General features: G+C 41.3%; 1 pseudogene across 1 annotated transcript in view; it reads left to right on the top strand.

The window, feature by feature from the left end:
- LOC148000168 (amphiphysin-like) overlaps window positions 1-11,071 on the top strand; it is an 87,977-nt pseudogene extending 76,906 nt beyond the window's left edge. Inside the window, exon 19 of the transcript XR_015641693.1 lies at window positions 9,888-11,071. The product of XR_015641693.1 is annotated as an amphiphysin-like (transcript). The remainder of the gene's footprint in view (window positions 1-9,887) is intronic.
- Window positions 11,072-21,677: the final 10,606 nt, after the last annotated feature.

The following is a 21,677-nucleotide window of genomic DNA, read 5'->3' as shown; positions in this document are numbered from 1 at the left end:
TGTTCCATTGGTCGATCTGTCTGTCTATGTACCAATACCATGCAGTTTTGTTTTTTTTTTTTTTCTGTTTTAACATTCTTAAAAATTTATTTATTTTACGTGTATGTTCATTTTGTTTGCTTGTATGCCAAATGTGTGCATGTAAAGGCCAGAAGAGGGAGTAAGAACCCTTGGAACTGGAGTTACAGATGGTCGTGAGCTGCTATATGGGTTCCGTGAACCAAACCCAGAGTCTCTGTAAGAACAGCTCTTACCTACTGAGACATCTCTCCACTCTCACCTTGTTTTTTGTTTGTTTGTTTTGTGCTGGGTATTTTTTTTTTCAGACAAGATCTCTCTTCATCCTGGAACTCACCAAGCAGGCTAGGCTGGCTGGCCATAGAGCTCAGTGTTTGTTGTGTCTCTATTTCCCAATCCTGGGATTATAATTTTTTTTTATTTATTTATTTTTTTTATTAACTTGAGTATTTCTTATATACATTTCAAGTGTTATTCCCTTTCCCGGTTTCCGGACAAACATCACCCTCCCCCCTCCCCTTCCATTTGGGTGTTCCCCTCCCAAACCTCCCCCCATTGCCACCCTCCCCGCATAGTCTAGTTCACTGGGGGTTCAGTCTTAGCAGGACCCAGGGCTTCCCCTTCCACTGGTGCTCTTACTAGGATATTCATTGCTACCTATGGGGACAGAGTCCAGGGTCAGTCCATGTATAGTCTTTAGGTAGTGGCTTAGTCCCTGGAAGCTCTGGTTGCTTGACATTGTTGTACTTTTGGGGTCTCGAGCACCTTCAAGCTCTTCCAGTTCTTTCTCTGATTCCTTCAATAGGGGACCTATTCTCAGTTCAGTGGTTTGCTGCTGGCATTCGCCTCTGTATTTGCTGTATTCTGGCTGTGTCTCTCAGGAGCGATCTACATCCGGCTCCTGTCGGTCTGCACTTCTTTGCTTCATCCATCTTGTCTAATTGGGTGGCTGTATATGTATGGGCCACCTGTGGGGCAGGCTCTGAATGGGTGTTCCTTCAGTCTCTGTTTTAATCTTTGCCTCTCCCTTCCCTGCCAAGGGTATTCTTTTTCCTCATTTAAAGAAGGAGTGAAGCATTCACATTTTGATCATCCGTCTTGAGTTTCCTTTGTTCTAGGGATCTAGGGTAATTCAAGCATTTGGGCTAATAGCCACTTATCAATGAGTGCATACCATGTATGTCTTTCTGTGAGTGGGTTAGCTCACTCAGGATGATATTTTCCAGTTCCAACCATTTGCCTACGAATTTCATAAACTCGTTGTTTTTGATAGCTGAGTAATATTCCATTGTGTAGATGTACCACATTTTCTGTATCCATTCCTCTGTTGAAGGGCATCTGGGTTCTTTCCAGTTTCTGGCTATTATAAATAAGGCTGCGATGAACATAGTGGAGCACGTGTCTCTTTTATATGTTGAGGCATCTTTTGGGTATATGCCCAAGAGAGGTATGGCTGGATCCTCAGGCAGTTCAATGTCCAGTTTTCTGAGGAACCTCCAGACTGATTTCCAGAATGGTTTTACCAGTCTGCAATCCCACCAACAATGGAGGAGTGTTCCTCTTTCTCCACATCCTCGCCAGCATCTGCTGTCACCTGAGTTTTTGATCTTAGCCATTCTCACTGGTGTGAGGTGACATCTCAGGGTTGTTTTGATTTGCATTTCCCTTATGACTAAAGATGTTGAACATTTCTTTAGGTGTTTCTCAGCCATTCGGCATTCCTCAGCTGTGAATTCTTTGTTCAGCTCTGAACCCCATTTTTTAATAGGGTTATTTGTTTCCCTGCTGTCTAACTTCTTGAGTTCTTTGTATATTTTGGATATAAGGCCTCTATCTGTTATAGGATTGGTAAAGATCTTTTCCCAATCTGTTGGTTGTCGTTTTATCCTAACCACAGTGTCCTTTGCCTTACAGAAGCTTTGCAGTTTTATGAGATCCCATTTGTCGATTCTTGATCTTAGAGCATAAGCCATTGGTGTTTTGTTCAGGAAATTTTTTCCAGTGCCCATGTGTCCCAGATGCTTCCCTAGTTTTTCTTCTATTAGTTTGAGTGTGTCTGGTTTGATGTGGAGGTCCTTGATCCACTTGGACTTAAGCTTTGTACAGGGTGATAAGCATGGATCGATCTGCATTCTTCTACATGTTGCCCTCCAGTTGAACCAGCACCATTTGCTGAAAATGCTATCTTTTTTCCATTGGATGGTTTTGGCTCCTTTGTCAAAAATCAAGTGACCATAGGTGTGTGGGTTCATTTCTGGGTCTTCAATTCTATTCCATTGGTCTATCTGTCTGTCTCTGTACCAATACCATGCAGTTTTTATCACTATTGCTCTGTAATACTGCTTGAGTTCAGGGATAGTGATTCCCCCTGAAGTCCTCTTATTGTTGAGGATAGCTTTAGCTATCCTGGGTTTTTTGTTATTCCAGATGAATTTGCAAATTGTTCTGTCTAACTCTTTGAAGAATTGGATTGGTATTTTGATGGGGATTGCATTGAACCTGTAGATTGCTTTTGGTAAAATGGCCATTTTTACTATATTAATCCTGCCAATACCATGCAGTTTTTATCACTATTGCTCTGTAATACTGCTTGAGTTCAGGGATAGTGATTCCCCCTGAAGTCCTTTTATTGTTGAGGATAGTTTTAGCTATCCTGGGTTTTTTGTTATTCCAGATGAATTTGCAAATTGTTCTGTCTAACTCTTTGAAGAATTGGATTGGTATTTTGATGGGGATTGCATTGAATCTGTAGATCACTTTTGGTAAAATGGCCATTTTTACTTTATTAATCCTGCCAATCCATGAGCATGGGAGATCTTTCCATCTTCTGAGGTCTTCTTCAATTTCTTTCTTCAGAGTCTTGAAGTTCTTATTGAACAGATCTTTTACTTGCTTGGTTAAAGTCACACCGAGGTACTTTATATTATTTGGATCTAGTATGAAGGATGTCGTTTCCCTAATTTCTTTCTCGGCTTGTTTCTCTTTTGTGTAGAGGAAGGCTACTGATTTATTTGAGTTAATTTTATACCCAGTCAGTTTGCTGAAGTTGTTTATCTGCTTTAGTAGTTCTCTGGTGGAACTTTTGGAATCACTTAAATATACTATCATATCATCTGCAAATAGTGATATTTTGACTTCTTCTTTTCCGATCTGTATCCCCTTGACCTCCTTTTGTTGTCTGATTGCTCTGGCTAGAACTTCAAGAACTATATTGAATAAGTAGGGAGAGAGTGGGCAGCCTTGTCTAGTCCCTGATTTTAGTGGGATTGCTTCAAGTTTCTCTCCATTTAGTTTAATGTTAGCAACTGGTTTGCTGTATATGGCTTTTACTATGTTTAGGTATGGGCTTTGAATTCCTATTCTTTCCAGGACTTTTTATCATGAAGGGGTGTTGAATTTTGTCAAATGCTTTCTCAGCATCTAATGAAATGATCATGTGGTTTTATTCTTTCAGTTTGTTTATATAATGGATCACGTTGATGGTTTTCCATATATTAAACCATCCCTGCATGCCTGGGATGAAGCCTACTTGATCATGGTAGGTATTTGTTTTGATGTGCTCTTGGATTCGGTTTGCCAGAATTTTATTGAGTATTTTTGCGTCGATATTCATAAGGGAAATTGGTCTGAAGTTCTCTTTCTTTGTTGGGTCTTTGTGTGGTTTAGGTATAAAAGTAATTGTGGCTTCATAGAAGGAGTTCGGCAGTTCTCCATCTGTTTCAATTTTGTGGAATAGTTTGGATAATATTGGTACGAGGTCTTCTATGAAGGTCTGATAAAATTCTGCACTAAACCCGTCTGGACCTGGGCTCTTTTTGTTTGGGAGACCTTTAATGACTGCTTCTATTTCCTTAGGAGTTATGGGGTTGTTTAACTGGTTTATCTGTTCCTGATTTAACTTCGTTACCTGGAATCTGTCTAGGAAATTGTCCATTTCCTGCAGATTTTCAAGGTTTGTTGAATATAGGCTTTTATAGTAAGATCTGATGATTTTTTTGAATTTCCTCTGAATATGTAGTTATGTCTCCCTTTTCATTTCTGATTTTGTTAATTTGGACACACTCTCTGGGTCCTCTCATTACTCTGGCTAAGTGTTTATCTATCTTGTAGATTTTCTCAAAGAACCAACTTTTGGTTCTGTTGATTCTTTCTATGGTCCTTTTTGTTTCTACTAGGTTGATTTCAGCTCTGAGTTTGATTATTTCCTGCCTTCTACTCCTCCTGGGTGTATTTGCTTCTTTTGTTCTAGAGCTGTTAGGTGTGCTGTCAAGCTGCTGACATAAGCTCTTTCCTATTTCTTTCTGCAGGCACTCAGAGGTATGAGTTTTCCCCTTGGCACAGCTTTCATTGTGTCCCATAAGGTTGGGTATGTTGTACCTTCATTTTCATTAAATTCTAAAAAGTCTTTAATTTCTTTCTTTATTTCTTCCTTGACCAGGTTATCATTGAGTATAGCATTGTTCAATTTCCACGTATATGTGGGCATTCTTCCCTTATTGTTATTGAAGACGAGTTTTAGGCCGTGGTGGTCCAATAGCACGCATGGGATTATTTCTATCTTTCGGTACCTGTTGAGGCCCTTTTTTTGACAATCATATGGTCAGTTTTGGAGAAAGTACCACGAGGAGCTGAGAAGAAGGTATATCCTTTTGTTTTTGGATAGAATGTTTTATAAATATCTGTTAAGTCCATTTGGCTCATGACTTCTCTTAGTCTGTCTACGTCTCTGTTTAATTTCTGTTTCCATGATCTGTCCATTGATGAGAGTGGGGTGTTGAAGTCTCCTACTATTATTGTGTGAGGTGCAATGTGTGTTTTGAGCTTTAGTAAGGTTTCTTTTACATATGTAGGTGCCCTTGTATTTGAGGCATAGATATTTAGGATTGAGAGTTCATCTTGGATGATTTTTCCTTTGATGAATATGAAGTTTCCTTCTTTATCTTTTTTGATGAATTTTAGTTGAAAATTGATTTTATTTGATATTAGAATGGCTACTCCAGCTTGCTTCTTCAGACCATTTGCTTGGAAATTTGTTTTCCAGCCTTTCACTCTGAGGTAGTGTCTGTCTTTGTCTCTGAGGTGTGTTTCCTGTAGGCAGCAGAATGCAGGGTCCTCGTTGCGTATCCAGTTTGTTAATCTATGTCTTTTTATTTGGGAGTTGAGGCCATTGATGTTGAGAGATATTAAGGAATAGTGATTATTGCTTCCTGTTATATTCATATTTGGATATGAGGTTATGTTTGTGCGCTTTTCTTCTCTTTGTTTTGTTGCCAAGACGATTAGTTTCTTGCTTCTTCTAGGGTATAGCTTGCCTCCTTATGTTGTGCTTTACCATTTATTATCCTTTGTAGTGCTGCATTTGTAGAAAGATATTATGTAAATTTGGTTTTGTCATGGAATATCTTGGTTTCTCCATCTTTGTTAATTGAGAGTTTTGCTGGATACAGTAACCTGGGCTGGCATTTGTGTTCTCTTAGGGTCTGTATGACATCTGTCCAGGATCTTCTGGCCTTCATAGTTTCTGGCGAAAAGTCTGGTGTGATTCTGATAGGTCTGCCTTTATATGCTACTTGACCTTTTTCCCTTACTGCTTTTAATATTCTTTCTTTATTTTGTGCGTTTGGTGTTTTGACAATTATGTGACGGGAGGTGTTTCTTTTCTGGTCCAATCTATTTGGAGTTCTGTAGGCTTCTTGTATGCCTATGGGTATCTCTTTTTTTAGGTTAGGGAAGTTTTCTTCTATGATTTTGTTGAAGATATTTACTGGTCCTTTGAGCTGGGAGTCTTCACTCTCTTCTATACCTATTATCCTTAGGTTTGATCTTCTCATTGAGTCCTGGATTTCCTGTATGTTTTGGACCAGTAGCTTTTTCCGCTTTACATTATCTTTGACAGTTGAGTCGATGATTTCTATGGAATCTTCTGCTCCTGAGATTCTCTCTTCCATCTCGTATATTCGGTTGGTGAAGCTCGTATCTACAGCTCCTTGTCTCTTCTTTCGGTTTTCTATATCCAGGGTTGTTTCCATGTGTTCTTTCTTTATTGCTTCTATTTCCATTTTTAATTCCTTCAACTGTTTGATTGTGTTTTCCTGGAATTCTTTCAGGGATTTTTGTGACTCCTCTCTATGTGCTTCTACTTGTTTATTTATGTTTTCCTGGAATTCTTTCAGGGATTTTTGCAATCCCTCTCTGTAGGCTTCTACTTGTTTATTAATGTTTTCCTGTGTTTCTCTAAGGGAGTTCTTTACGTCTTTCTTGAAGTCCTCCAGCATCATGATCAAATATGATTTTAAATCTAGGTCTTGCTTTTCTGGTGTATTTGGATATTCCGTGTTTGTTTTGGTGGGAGAATTGGGCTCCTATGATGCCATGTAGTCTTGGTTTCTGTTGCTTGGGTTCCTGCACTTCCCTCTCACCATCAGATTATCTCTAGTGTTACTTTGTTCTGCTATTTCTGACAGTGGCTAGACTGTCCTGTAAGCCTGTGTGTCAGGAGTGCTGTAGACCTGTTTTCCTGTTTTCTTTCAGCCAGTTATGGGGACAGAGTGTTCTGCTTTCGGGCGTGTAGTTTTTCCTATCTACGGGTCTTCAGCTGTTCCTGTGGGCCTGTGTCTGGAGTTCACCAGGCAGGTCACTTGCAGCAGAAAAGTTGGTCTTACCTGTGGACCCGAGGCTCAAGTTTGCTGGTGGCGTGTTGCTTATGAGCTCTCTACGGCGGCAGCAACCAGAAAGATCTGCGCCGCCCTTTCCGGGAGCTTCCGTGCACCAGGGTTCCAGATGGCGTTTGGTGTTTTCCTCTGGCGTCAGAGATGTGTGCAGAGTGCAGTCTCTTCTGGTTTCCCAGGAGTGCCTGCCTCTCTGAAGGTTTAGCTCTCCCTCCCACGGGATTTGGGTGCAGAGAACTGTTTATCCGGTAGATCACTTCAGGTTCTGGTGGTGTCTCAGACCCAGCGGTCCTGCTGCTCTTGGGCCCTCCTCTACAGGAACCCAGAGGCCTTATACAGTTTCCTCTTGGGCCAGGGATGTGGGCAGGGTTGTGCAGTGTTGGTGGTCTCCTCCGCTCTGCAGCCTCAGGAGTGCCCACCTGACCAGGCGATGAGGTCTCTCTCCCACGGGGTTTGGGAGCAGAGAGCTGCTGCGGGCCGGGATCCGAGGCTGATTCAGTATTTCTAACTAAAGGTTTCAGTACTTCTAGCTGACTCAGTATTTCTAATGGATTCCAAATATTTGGACATATGTAGGACTTAAGGGCATATTCCTGTCCATTGCCTTTTGTCCATAGGACATAGTTTACTAATATTGCCCTTGGGTCTGGTAACATTTCTATTTATACTGAATACAGTGAATGAACACTACACTGTAGGGAACTAGAGTCTGTTTTCTATATCTAAAGGTCATTTAGCTTTGTTCCAACAGGCACTTAAATTACTAACTTATTACCCTAAATTTGTGGAAGATTGTTTGTTCTGCATTTTCTTAGAATATTTGTCTGCAGTCTTTTCATAAGTTCTTTTTCCTAGGGTGATATTTCTACCTCTAAACCATAAAGTGTTTTTAGGGGAGTTGTCTATAGAAAGCCTATAGTGTAGTTTTGCCGATTCTCCTAACTTGGTTTGCATTATTTTTAACATTTATTTTTCTTTTAAGCTTCATGTATGCATATATGGCTGTGTGGGGATGTGAGCTGGGTGTCAAATGTCCTGGCCTGAATTACAGGTGGTCGTGGGCCATCTGATGTGGGTTCTAAGAGCCACTCAAATGCTTGGAGCCGAACTCTGGTGCTCACTCGTGTTCCCACTCTTAACCGCTGAGTCGCTTCTCCAGCCCCGCTCAGATATAAACTCCAAACTCCCCCTTTACTGGCAGTGCTGGAACTCTCTTGCTGTTCTCAGATATTTTACTATTGTTTCTCCCCTAGTTCTTGAAGTATCATTTATAGGTGCAGCCTAGGATTTAAGGAAAGTGCCTCTGTATACTTGGGGGATTCCTCTTTCCAGAACTTTCCTATCCACTAGTATATAGCTGCTCTTGTGTCTTCAAATTCTATGCTCCTGCAGCATACAAGAGTGAGGACAATCCTTGGGGAAAAGCTGTATTAGCCTCTTCTCACCCACAGTGATTCCCTACATTCAAGGGTTAAATATTCTATTTGCTTTTTGTCTTGGTGCCTTCAGCTAGCTCTGCACCTGATTTATATCCATTCACTTTATATAGACTATATTTTATAATCATATTTCACCACAAACAGTTGCCAATGTATAGATTCATTTATGCACATACACACGCATGGTTGTCTGAGTGCTTATTCTAGGCAGAGGCATTTATCCAGTACAAACTGTTCCACCATATTCAAAACTGGAAATTCTTCTCTACCACATATTTTAAGCAGTTCAAATTTAATTTTCCTTAGCTAAAGATTTATATCGCCTAATATCCTCCACTTTCCAGTTAAAGTTGTATTTCAGAGTAATGTGTTAGAATATATCTTCATTATGGCTTTGTGGATATCGCTTCTTATCTTTTGTTCTCCGTTGAAATGATTTAAAAATGCCTCGCTCTATTTGGTCTCATTAGATTTTGACTCACTCCAAATAGAATCCTGTGGGAGGGGAACTGACCTTTCCTGTGCACACTAGAGGCTTGGGGATTGTTTACTTATCTGTCCTTCATGTAGATATAACTGTCCTTCACATAGGTGATATCGTAATTTGAAGGACGGCACCTTTCCTCATCAGCTAGACTATTATCAGTCAGTTTATTAGGGCGATTTTTCCTTGACTATTTTTGTGAGGTTTTTTATCTGTCTCTCCAAAATTGGCCTGTCTAAGTGCTCATATTTCTTGTCTTTTTAAGAATCATCAGTTTATAGTGTCTGATGATATCAAAGGGGATACATCCAACCTTTTCTTTAATTTTTGAGACCTCTTTTTTATCAGATGTACTTGAGTTTCATGGAGGACTGGTTCAGATTAAATCTGACCATCCCTCTTTGTAAGTGTCTGCCTTTCCTGCGTTGGTTAACATAATAAAGATAGTCATTTCTCACTGTTTTCCATGTAGTACATGCCTGTGCATGTTACCCCCTCCAGAGGGCAAAGAGCAGCTTGTAATTCTCAGTTATTGCAGTAGTCTCCCATTCTGTAGGTGGCCATCAGAGTCACCCATACTTCTCTGGCCTTTCTATGGCTAAATGGCAGAACCTATGAAAAAACAAAGCTCATTTAGAAAGAACATGTGTCTCCAGCAAGAACCCCACAGCCTCAACCATCCCTGTAATCCACATGGACGAGAAACATCAGATATCAGCAAGAGCAGCAACAGCAGTGTCAGCAACACTTGTCCAGCATTCAGTAGTGGGGAGCCTTCTACTTAGTGTTTATTGGGGATATGTGGTGTGAGCTCTGGGGCAGTGCTTTCCTATAAGAAAATAGCACCAGACATTTGGTGGCCATGTCAGCATTATTTTCTAACTTAACAACTTAAGGTGTTTAACCCTCCCTGCCAGCAAGAATCATTCTCTCACTCCTTAGTCCATTGTGAACCACAAGATGGTTGGATTCTTTGCTTACCATATTTTCATGTAAAATCTCTTTTCCTTAACAACTTATAACTCAGATAATGCTAATTAAATAGGCCATATAGAAAATTAGAATGTTAAAATTTACCTTCAGTTAAGTATGTATGATAATACATGACTCAAATTATTTCTCTTTAAAAATAATGTTTAAATGACCAAAATTTACAGTGTTTTATAGTAGTGTGGCATCCTGAGGTCACAGTACTAGCAGAATGGGTTATTGTGTAAGTTCTTAGCTCTGTGTACTCTGACATTTGCCTGACTCTGAAACACTGTTTTTGTCTTGCAGGATGCAGGCTGGTTGGTGGGGGTGAAGGAGTCAGACTGGCTTCAGTACAGAGACCTGGCCACATACAAAGGCCTCTTTCCAGAGAACTTCACACGACGCCGGGAGTAGGGCTGCAGATGTTGCAAAAGGGTCATGTGACTGGGTTTTTAAACCTTCATGAAATTCAGAGGAGTTCACTTTTGCTACTACACTCTTAATGACTGACAGACAGGTGCCAGATGAGGCTTGAGAAGACCGATCAATAGAGCATGTATGCAAAAGCTATAAGAGGGGAAAAAACAAATTAAGGAAAGAGTCCTTACTCTGTTCCCTGTGTTCAGTAGAGGTCTGTTTGTGCTTTGTCTAACCATGGACACTGGTACTTGATTCCCCTCCCACCAAATCTAAAGTAGCTTTCTCCAGACCAGACTTTGACTTCTTTGCATCAAGTGTGTGGTGTTGAGTGATTGCCCTGCAGATGTGATGAGTTATCCTGTAGTAAGACATTATCTTACTCCCTTGCCCGATGTGAGTGAGCACGTGCTCTCTTTTCCTTTCAAGTTTACTGCAATTAAAACTGAACAGCTGCAAACGTTCTTAACAGTCTTTTCCAATCACCTCTATATACATCTATACGGACACACAGTCGCACAAGCTAGTTCCCATGCCTGCTGGACCTATGTGTATGCAGATGGCTACATATACATAGCTGATTCCTTCCCTTTCCACTGTAGCTCTTCGCCTTCGTCATTGATACACGCATTGCTCTTATTCGTGGACATTACAGCTGCAGTTTTGCCTTGAGGCAAAACCACTCATCCCATTGCCAAAACAGTTAGTTGACAGTGTCTGTGTGTGTTGTGTGCAGTTTTCAGGATGATATAACAGATACAGTGTCTACGCTGCTGCCCCTTTGGAGAGAGCAGGGCCTGGTTGTATAGCTGCCCAGCTGCTCAGTCCAGTAAATCCATGGACCAGCAACTATGCAGTCATCATTTCTGCCTTTATATGATTGGCTGGATGAGGGGGCTAAAGAACCTATTTACAAAAGCTCCTATATACTTCCACATTCTATTTATGCAACTCATCTTCACAGATCATTCTAAAATGAACGAGGTGATGTATGCTGTACCACAAACCATCTGTAACAGTTGTGTTCTCAGTGCTGTGTCATTCCAAATAAATCTTTGGTAATCTCCAAGTTACAAGTACTTTTTCAAGAGTGGTTATTTTCTTCTTGAAATCTTGTTCCAGTGGGACAAGTTACTTTGGAGCAATTTATGCCTGAGTTGTTATTTGTGCAGATGTGTGCTTGCTCCACCTCTGGGTTGTGCTCCGTGGCCCTGCCTCACTTCCCCACCCCTCCATCCCAGTCATTGCTGGTTACTGGTGCTTCCTGGGAACCAGCAATTACTAGAGCGCAAATAACAGCTATGGGGAGACCTCCTTCTATTGCTGGCTGTGGACACTCAGTCTATGAATCACTGGCAACCATATGATGCATAATCAGCCTCATGGCAGCTTCATTTTTAGTCACTTTTCTTTCTGGCATTTTTATGTTTGTAAGTACATAAAGAAAGAGCTCTGACTGGAGAGAAAAGCCAATCTGTAGAGTCATTGTAGTGAGAGGAGAACGTATCATACAAGCATGCCTCATCTTGAGAAATGTCTACTAGTATAGCTTTGTGTATGGTGATACCGTGTATGCAGATCAAGACTATATGTGAATGCATTTCTTATTTGTGTTTCAAATTCTCCTGACGAATCACTGGGTTTTAGGTTTCTTAAGTGGCAATAGGGAAATTTCTATTGTTGACCACTGTTTCCCCAAGGGCTAATTTAAAAGAAGGCTTAGTCATTGTGAATGATAGTCTCCTGCAAGAAAATAAAATACCACTGTCCAGCAGCATGCCAGGGAACTAAACAAAGTGCAGCGAGGTGACCCTTAAAAAGAACCTCATTCCCAACAGGAAAGCATATGGACTGTTGAAAAGTGACGGAACCAATCAGGGCCTTTGGTTTTGTTGTTGTTTGCAGTGTTTGGTATTAAACTCTGACCCTTGCCAATGCTAGACAATGTATCCGCATCCCAGCCGCGCAAATGATTTTAATAATAAGGTGTACCTAAACTGTGCAAAGCTATTTGCCACATCTCCAGGAGAAGTTACTCTGAAATCCCACTGGGATCCTCCTCATAGTGGCTGTCACAGGACCTATCGGTAAGACAGACAGGATGTGGCTCAAGTGAATTTTGCCCTGAGCTTCCTAGACAAATGTACTTCAGTGACCTACTAAATTCATCCAGGACATCATGCTTTTAATCATTTAGTCCTATTTTTAAGATACTTCTTTAGTTTTGAAATACTAAATACAAGAATCAGATGACTCAGGGTAGACTATGACCTTGCATAGCAAAAGCCCCAAGCACTATTCTGCTTTCCCATTATGAACAAGATTTTTTTTCTGTGAAAGCTAGGGAGGCTTTGAAGTCAACAAGAAGCCCATGATGATGGCATCTGTCGGATAGAGTATGAAGACTCGTTGTTCTGATGCTCTTTAAAATCATATAGAAGCCATGAATGGGTCATTAGAGAGATATTATCATGATTCTGCATTCCATTCAGATGTTCCAATAAAGAAAACACCTGACCTTGGGGAAATTCCAAGCACATGAGAAATGAAGAATTTGATGGTGACTAAGGGCCAATGCTTTATTCCACACAAAGGCATGACTGCACACCTTGAAGCTATAGAAATACACCAGTCAACAGAATGACCATCCTAGAACTCTACTAGTCTTTTCTGAAAAGCTCAACTAAAATTTTTAAATAGAGCTGAGAAAAAACTCTTATAATCACTATGTGCCATAACTTGGTATGGGGTGCATCATACTGTTCTACATGTCATAGTAGCTATTGTCTTCCCAGAATGGAACCTCTTCCTGAACCTCAAGTAAACAGACATTTAGAAACTTCACGAAGAGGACAGTGGCAGTCTCTTGGCAAAGACAACGGAGAACCATGTAGTTTTGTTCAGCTTAGAGACACTCTTTTTCCTGGCTCAGTCATTATTTGAGATTTTTCTTAACCTACAATATTAGGCTGAAACTAATTTGGCTGAGACTACCAGTTCTCTGTATCCTAGCACACAGCAAGGGGGCTGAACTGATTCAAAAGCACCAAACATTCAGAATAGTCTCCCCAAATAGTTTGTGAGTCATTAGTTATAATTTCTCAAGACTGTGTAATGACTTTTACAGTTTAAAAGATAATTGTGATACAATTCTTAAGTCTATGCAAACTGAAAGAAAGACCCTAAAGCTTTTCAAAGGAAACAAACTTTGTATTAGTTTCCTAAAATCCAAATAGTCCCATGACCCTTACGATCTCAGGTCAAACACTCAGGTTGTCTGATACTTGAAGGCCACATGTAGTTGTAAGCTTGATTTTGCCTCCCTGCAGCACTTATGGGTGTGTATGTATTTAGCTCTTGAGAAATGCATCCTTGAACATCACAAAGCACTATAAACCCTCTGTGAGAGAACCTTGTCCTTAAACACTTACCCACAAGATGACTCTTTTCTATTTTCTCCTCCTATCAATAAATATTATAGAACTTCCACATTGCCACGTGTTCCCCATTAGTAACCATGTGATTTCTACGGCATACGGAAACACGATCCATCATTTTCACACTCTCCCTAAGATTCCAGGATACAAATTCCCTTTGCTTTCGTCCTTCTCTGGGTTTTTTTCCTTGCTTTCTGTGCTTGTTTTCCTTCTTTCTGAGGGAACTGGGAGTAGAGCGCTAAGGAGGGAGATAGCAATGTCCTTCCATTTGTATTTCTGCTGTCCGAGGACTGTCCCTGGAGAGGGTCCTGTTGTTGCTTCCAAGTCCACACATCTGCATGTTCATTAAACAGTTGTCAATCTCCTTCTCAGTGTGAATTCCTATGACTTTTGGAGAATGATTCTACAAGGCTTTCCCCTGGTACCAAGCACAAGCCCCAATCCTGGACTTGCTGAATTTGGAGTTTCCTTTGTGCTCCATTTCCCAAGAACACACAACCACTGTTGTCTCTTCCCTCCAAATGTCTTACCATCCTGCGTTCTGGTGTCTATTACTGAGTCCTGTGGGCATGCATGCCCCCCTAGCCAGAGGTGATTTTGCTGTTCCTGCCTTCCCAGCTCGCCCCTCTCCTCAACTCATTTATATGCACAACACCAATGCTAGCACATCAGCACCCCTTCCTGCCATTGCTTCTTCTACCAGTGACAGCAATGCGTGTTTCTGGATACTGTATGTCACTGGAATCACAGTAACAACACCAATGCTAGCACATCAGCACCCCTTCCTGCCATTGCTTCTTCTACCAGTGACAGCAATGCGTGTTTCTGGATACTGTATGTCACTGGAATCACAGTAACATTGCTTGGCCCTCAAAGGTTCCCATCTTTACTAGCATGTCCCTGTGGTTTTGCTCATATGAGTCTCCCCACTGCCCCACCCTGTACTACTAAACCAGCACACACTCTATCTTTGCTCGCTCTGCTACAACCTCTCCTAGAATGCCAAATGTCCCCTTTTCTGTTTGCCTGTACTCTTCCCCTACCACCTCAGAGCACAGCTTCTGTCTCCCTCTGAATTAACAGGCTCTCACCTGTGCAATCCTGCGCTGTCACCCCTTCAGATTGCTTACTCTTTATAGAGTGTGCATGAGTACTCTCAGCCTTCTATTCTCCACACTAAGAGATATAGTCTCACCCCACCTTCATATTCTCCATCTACCTGGTGTTTATGTGTGAGGGAAAAGGAGGCACAGCACCAACCAACTCGTGCCCAAAAGTGCAGAGGCATCCCAAGTACAGCACTCCAGGATCTCTGAGATCAAAAATAAAGGAAATATCAACTACTCTTGTCACAATGCAGTTTTATTTTAAATAAGACTCCAAAGCATATCACATGTATAGCCAGAACAAATGCAAAGGTCCGGTTAAATGTTTATTTAATAAAGCATGCAGATGGCAGAGTGGCTTTATGTTTTCTTATGTCCGAAACTCACAAAGGATAATTATCCTTGCAATAGTTTATTTCTAGGGCCCCTTGCTTAGATTTGTTTATGTACTTATTTTCATTAATTAACATGAATAATGAATATGATGTTTGTTTTTGCCAGACTCTAAAACCTGAGTTCGAAATCACTGGATCTACACAAAACTATGTTCTCATTAATATCACGCCTCGCAAACAGGAAAATTAAGCAAGTCATTTAACCAATAAACAGCAGTACCAGGCTATGTGTACCCTCAGAGGACTGTCTCCTCTAACGCTCTGCTATGGCACTTCCTTTTGTCCTATACGTTAGGGACATAAACAGCCAGACATTTGTTAGAAACAATAAGTGCACATACCAGTATCCTAATCACCAGAACACATTCTGCTAAACAATGAGATCCCACTTATACCAGGAAATATTAAAATTTCTACCAAGAAAAGTACTCTCAGTACTTTGTGTAAGTACGTGTGTGTATGTGTGTGTGTGTGTGCGTGTGTGTTTACACATGTGTGTGTTCTTCCTAACCAGCAACCCTAGGACAGAGTTCCCAGTAAGTGCTGACCTTCTATAAGGAGGCCCATGACAGTCACATCATAGCAAGCAGAGTGACAGCCAAGACCGTAACCCTGGGAAGCTGCATGAATACCCAGCAGGGCCAGCTGTGGAGCAAGAGAAGCAGATTGGAGAACTGAACTAGGCATCCAGTCAGTGGGAAGAGTGTGCTGCTCATGGAGGGAAAATACATGACTTACAAAGCACTCACCATTTCCACAGCAGACAGGATTTAAGGACATATATCAAATGTATTACAGTGGGTGCACAGGAAGATATAGGAATGGAGAAGAGACAACAAGGACAGCAGTTAACCGATAAGTAAAATTATGCTATATTACTGGCATGGATTAGTAATGACAGCACAGCATCATTCAGAAATATGATGAAAAAAAACAGGAGATCTATAACCTAAAGCAATACCAGTAACTCCACAAGATACCAATGACATTTCTGGATAACGGAATCCAAACCTTATATTTTAAAAAATTTTATTCTTTTTCAGTAATTGGGATTGAAATCCGGCATGCTAGGCAACACGTGACCACTGAGATATTGCCCAGCCTAGCCACTTTTTTAAAAATTATTTTTATTTGTGGGAATCTTAAGCAGCAGATGATTGACGTAAACTCAGTTTCAAAGCCAGGCAGGCCTTGGAGTTGACATCTCCTATCTCAGCCTCCCAAGTAGCTGGACCCTCAGGTGTGGCCCAACATGTCTGGTCATTAAGCCTTGAGACTTACACAACCCATAATTCTCAGCCATGGAGAGTGGACTCAGCTCACAGACTGAGACCAGGGTGAAAGGAATTGTTCCTTTGCTTCGGTGGTTGTAGAAAACATGACTTTTTCCTTTCTCAGGGAAAATCTGTGTCCAATATCTGTCAAAGAGCACTTAGGTGGCTCTGACCCCTGGGCACTCATCTTGGGGATCTGTCTCACTTCTCTTTTCTTGAGGTGATTGAAATAACATGGAATGGTGACAATGACAATGAAGGGCACTGGATTTGGCCACTGACCAGAGTCTTTCATATCTCAGTAATATGAACACGAGAGAATGGTAAAAGCCTGACCAGAGCCTTTCATAGCTCAGTCATAGAACACAAGAGAATGGTTACGAGCTTGCTTTTAGAAGACAAGACCTTACTCAAATCATAGGCAACCTCCATGCCATCCAGGTACAGGTAAAACTCAATCATTAAAATGTTTAAAATGGTAAACAAGGTTGAATCCCCATGAGACGATGCCAACAGACGACCCATTCTGAGTACTCCAAACCAGTTCCACACTTTTACTTGAGGGATCTTCTCATTCAGTGTCTAGGTAGCTAGAATCAAACACCAGTAAGGATCAGCATGCCTCGGCTTCTCTGGTGTGTTCTAGTTGTTTCCGTGTATATTCATGGTGGGTCCAAGTATGTCCACAAGCATTCGAGTTACAACTGCAAGCTCAAGAGTCTGATCTTTCCTTGGGAGTTTTGAGCATTGCCATTCTATTGGTCTAAATCAAGTCTGCTGGGATTGCCCACCTTAAGCAGTGACCAGGCAGCTAACACTCTACATCCCATATAGTTTTCTTAACAATCCTACTTTTTGTCTAATCAAGAGAATAAAAACAATACCCACTTTGCTGAATCAAAATTAAAATGATAACTCTTCCCTTTTTCAACTTAACGCACCCTTTTTTCCCTCAGTGTATGGACCATCTATTAAAAGCAGAGTCACAAAATGCTAAATCTGGAAGGAAGCAAACAACAGCCATTTCTCTCACTTTTGAAGTTTTGAAAGCAGAGATTGCAAAAGGGACTGTCCTAACTAAGCCCAGGGTATGCACCACGGGAGGATTAGGGCCTGTGTTGCTTCTCAGCCTTTTCCAGTCCTAAATGAGGACTGCTGTTAGAACTTGCCATTTTCTGGAACCTTAATATGGCAACACAGTGTGTTGCTATGCCTGCCATGGCCAGGAGGGGGCGCCAGAAATCAGTGGAAAAAATAGAACAAACTATCTTACAAGCAGGAAGCACACAGTTCAACAGTTAGCAAAAGTAGATCACCATCATGTTTTCTTGTTTGAAATGTGGCATTCTAGCAAAGATAATTAATTTGACTCAGCCAAGTAGTTTACTCATGGCACAGGCAGTGGACTAAGTGGTTTTTTTCAACTTCTTTTTATTTGTTTTTAATTTTAAAATTTGGTGTGTGTGTGTGTGTGTGTGTGTGTGTGTGTGTGTCTGTGTGTGTGTTGTTTGTATGCTTGCATATGTTTGTGTGACTGTAGACACATGCTTGCCACAGTGTGCAGTAAGTTAATGACAACCTTGAGTGTTTTTGAGACAAAGTTCCTTTGTTGTTCCTTTTACATACACTTCGGGAGATTCCGTCTCTCCCTCCGCTCTTGCCGTGTCAGCATTGGAGTTCTGGATACAATACATGCTGCACCCAGCTTCACTGGGGTGCTGGGGATGTAAACTGTGGACCTCACACATATGGCAAGTGACTTTAGAATAGAGTCATCTCTCCAGCCCCCTTCTCAAATCCTAGTGTACTCCCTGAGAGCTGTATGACATATATGACTTCCTTCATTTTTCTAAGCCAGAATTCCATCAGAAAAAAAAATGGAACAAGTGATACCTTCTCTATTATTCCTAGGAAATGGCTAACTATGTCCTAAAGGGTGTTCATTATTATTTTATGCATCAAGAATTAATTTTTCAAAAAGTGCCCTTAACTATTGCCGTGTTGGGGGAAATGCCTACCATGTTTTTCAGCCCCGATAATCGACTAACTGATCTGAGGACACCCTGCATGCTTTAGTGACATCTGAGTGTTGTTTTCTAGCTTCAGAAATGTTCTTCACATTATTCCCTTACACTGTCTAGTCTAGGATAGAAATTTGTCTACACAAAGTTCCTTGTATGTTAAATGACAGTGGCTTCTTCTTGGGAACTTCCTGGACTGGTTTAGTCCCAGCTTCTTTGTGTCTAAAGTGATCTGAAGCAGGTAATGCTTCTTACATTCCAATTCTCTCACCTGTCAAGTGCAGTTTTTATCTCTCTTGAAGAATTTTTATTATTAAAATTAGAACATTATAAAAGTTTAAATGGTCCTTAAAGCTAACCTATCTATACCAATATGTTGTTGCAGTTCCCAGCACAGCGTGGTAGGGACACGTGGGGAAGAGTTATTATTGCCCACGACAGTGACCGTCCCAAGGACACACTCCTCGAAATGACAGCACTTGGCTTGACTGGACATTCTGCCTTCTTCAAAGCTATTCTGTTCACAGTTGTAGGCTCTCAGTCAGGCTCTCTAACGGTGCCCTTCGGGAAGCTCCATCTTGAGAAGTCCCTCTGCCCAGTGCACTGTATATGGATCATACTTCAGCGGCGCTTTCCAGATGACCCCCTCAGACTGACTGTGTAGTATGGCAGCCATGGACCTGAGGCCGGGTTTGATCATAACTGATGGCTTTCTTGCCAGGTCTAGCATGGCCTTGGTGGAGAAAAAATGACATGATTCCTGCCTCTGTGACAGGGCCAGTGGATGTCCCCCTCCAAGAGTGTTGATGGCTGCCTGGGCCTAAGGCTCGTTTGTATAATAAAATGCATATTTCTCATTATGTCCATATTACACATTTTACTGGAATGTCCTCTCTGTTAATGTTAATGACTACATGATAATCTGGGCAAAGGTGTGGCTAATCTCTCAGCAAAACTTTGTATGTACTAGGACCTTCAGGACAGCCCTTAAGGCTGTGGGAAAGGAGTCTAAAAACATGAGTTCAAAAATATATAATTCCTCAACTACGCAAAGAATAAGGACACAATATAAATATATGAGGGGCTTTGTGAATCTAAAGGAACAAAGGCAGCTGCATTAATAAGGCAGGCAGATTCCTGAGTTCAAGGTCAGCCTGGAACACAGCAAAGTTAGACCCAGGTGTGGTAAAAATGGTCATTTTAGGACAGGATCCCACCCACCTAGCTCACCACCTGTGCTTAACCTGCAGGCAGCTCTCTAAATTCTTTCGCAATGTTAAAAGAAAATGTGTGCTTGCTGTCTCCTAAGAATTAGGGGACTGAGGTCATGATATGCTGATTCATAGGATAATCAAAAGGAAACCTGGATTGAATTATATGTAAAATAAAAAGACTGGGCTTATGACCTGCAGGAAATAAGCTACGCAGAGAATATTTTAGAATACATGGCTTAGCAGCTAAGAGCACTGGCTGCTCTTTCCAGAGGTCCTGAGTTCAATTCCCAGCAAACATATGATGGCTCATAACCATCTATAATGGGGTCTGATGCCCTCTTCTGGTGTGTCTGAAGACAGCATCAGTGTACTCACATAAAATGATAAAATAAATAACATCTTTAGAAAAGCAAAAAAAAAAAAAAAAAACCAAACAAACAAAAAAATCAAAAACCAAAAACCAAAAACCAAAAACCAAAAACAAACAAACAAACAAACAAACAAACAAACAAAAAACCCGATTAGCCAACTGTCTCAAGGAGAAGATAGAGAGCTGTCTGGAGCTCTCCAGAGAAAGCAGATTAGAGAGAAAGCAAGGTGAAAAGCCATTTCCAGCAGAACGTAGGCTGCCAGCTTGGACCCACGATTTGACTTCAAGTCCTTTTTTCCTCACTGCTCCCAGACAGCTCTTGCTAAGAACCCCTCTCCAAGCCATGGCTGGTCCTTGGCAACTTCCTGACATCCTCATGCACATATGTATACAGTGAACATTGGCTGAAGTTTCTAAGGTGCAGCCAATTTCCCTGGGCATGATGGCTGACAGATTGCCCACACTGGTGAGAGATGCTTCTGCAGCCTGAGAACCCGCAGGCAGTAAGAGCTACACAGGCACATGGACATGAACAATCATCCTCTGTTTACCTCCTCTGAGTCCTGTCTCCTTCACTATTAACTCCTGATTCAGTCTTCTAGGTCAGTAATGGTTTTAGAGTCACTGTTCCTATCCATGACCTATCCCTGGTTGGCAATGTTAAAGGTCTGTTAATGCTAGTTTCTTTTAATCTCCTTTGGTGATAACACATAATTTAGCTTCCTTGAAACCCTTATAATAATCTAACATAATCCTAAAGTATATTCTGATGACATCCCCACTGCACATGCATACTAAATGTCTGTGATATTTCAGACTCCGTGATGAGTGCTCTTAATCCTGAGTACATGGTCCCAGGAGCTAGCCATGGACATTAATGACCTCACTATGCCTAAAACATAATGCAGGGAGATCTGACAACTATTTACAGGTCATAAAACCTTGGAGAATGCAATAATTATAATAATTCATGATAAATAAACTAATTTCTGTATCATTGTTAGGTAGCATCTCATACAGGCTGAAATAGAATAGGAAATTAACACATTTGCTATAGCCTGCAGTTGTTACAATTCTATCATGGTGGGGATTCAGTTCTGTCAATATAAGGCCTGTACAATTACCAGGAAAGGCAGAAGACATACATCTATTTGGAAAATTTGGGCCTGTCAGACTGATCTAGCCAGACTCTCAGCTACCAATACAAAGGTAACTGCCAGAGGAATAGAGAAGAGAGAAAAGTTACCACAGAGGAGGCACTTCAGAGACATGGCTGAAATTTGAAAGCAGTAGTAAAAAGGGGTTGAAAGAGGACTAGAGGGCACAGGGGACAGAGACGACAATAGGAAACAATGGAGACCATGACTTATACGAATGAACTATAATGAAGACCATGACAGAAAGAAAGAGCTAAATAATAAGACAGAAAAGTTGTGTTAGTGCAAGAGATGGACACAGACTGAGAGAGGGAGAAAAGACAAAGGCACAAACCAAACAGTAGAACTTATAAGACAGAGACCAAGAAGGAGACCCACAGGAAGTGACGCCCAAAACTACCTCTGTTGAGCTCTCTGCACAACTTTCAAGCAACTTGAGTCTCCTCTCTCTGTAGCAGTTGTAACATTGGGAGGGGCCGTGGGAACGTAGTGAACTTCTGGGCTTCCAGAACCTGGAAAGCTGCATGAGATTCACTTCTCTTTGCTGAGGTGGGGTGGGGATGAATTCTTAGACTATGGGTTCACACCACGAGGGCTCAGAAGCTGCAATTGAGAAAGCACAGACTCTTCTTTTGGGCCCACAGATCCTGGCAGACACATGGTATTTACTCAAGGCAGAACACAGAAAGGTGACCTCCATGTGCT

The sequence above is a fragment of the Rattus norvegicus genome, chromosome 17 (genome assembly GCF_021556685.1).
Source record: "Rattus norvegicus strain SHRSP/BbbUtx chromosome 17, alternate assembly SHRSP_T2T, whole genome shotgun sequence".
NCBI lineage: Eukaryota > Metazoa > Chordata > Mammalia > Rodentia > Muridae > Rattus > Rattus norvegicus.
The sequence above is the reverse complement of the archived record's forward strand: the minus strand, read 5'-3'. Positions and strand labels throughout refer to the sequence as shown.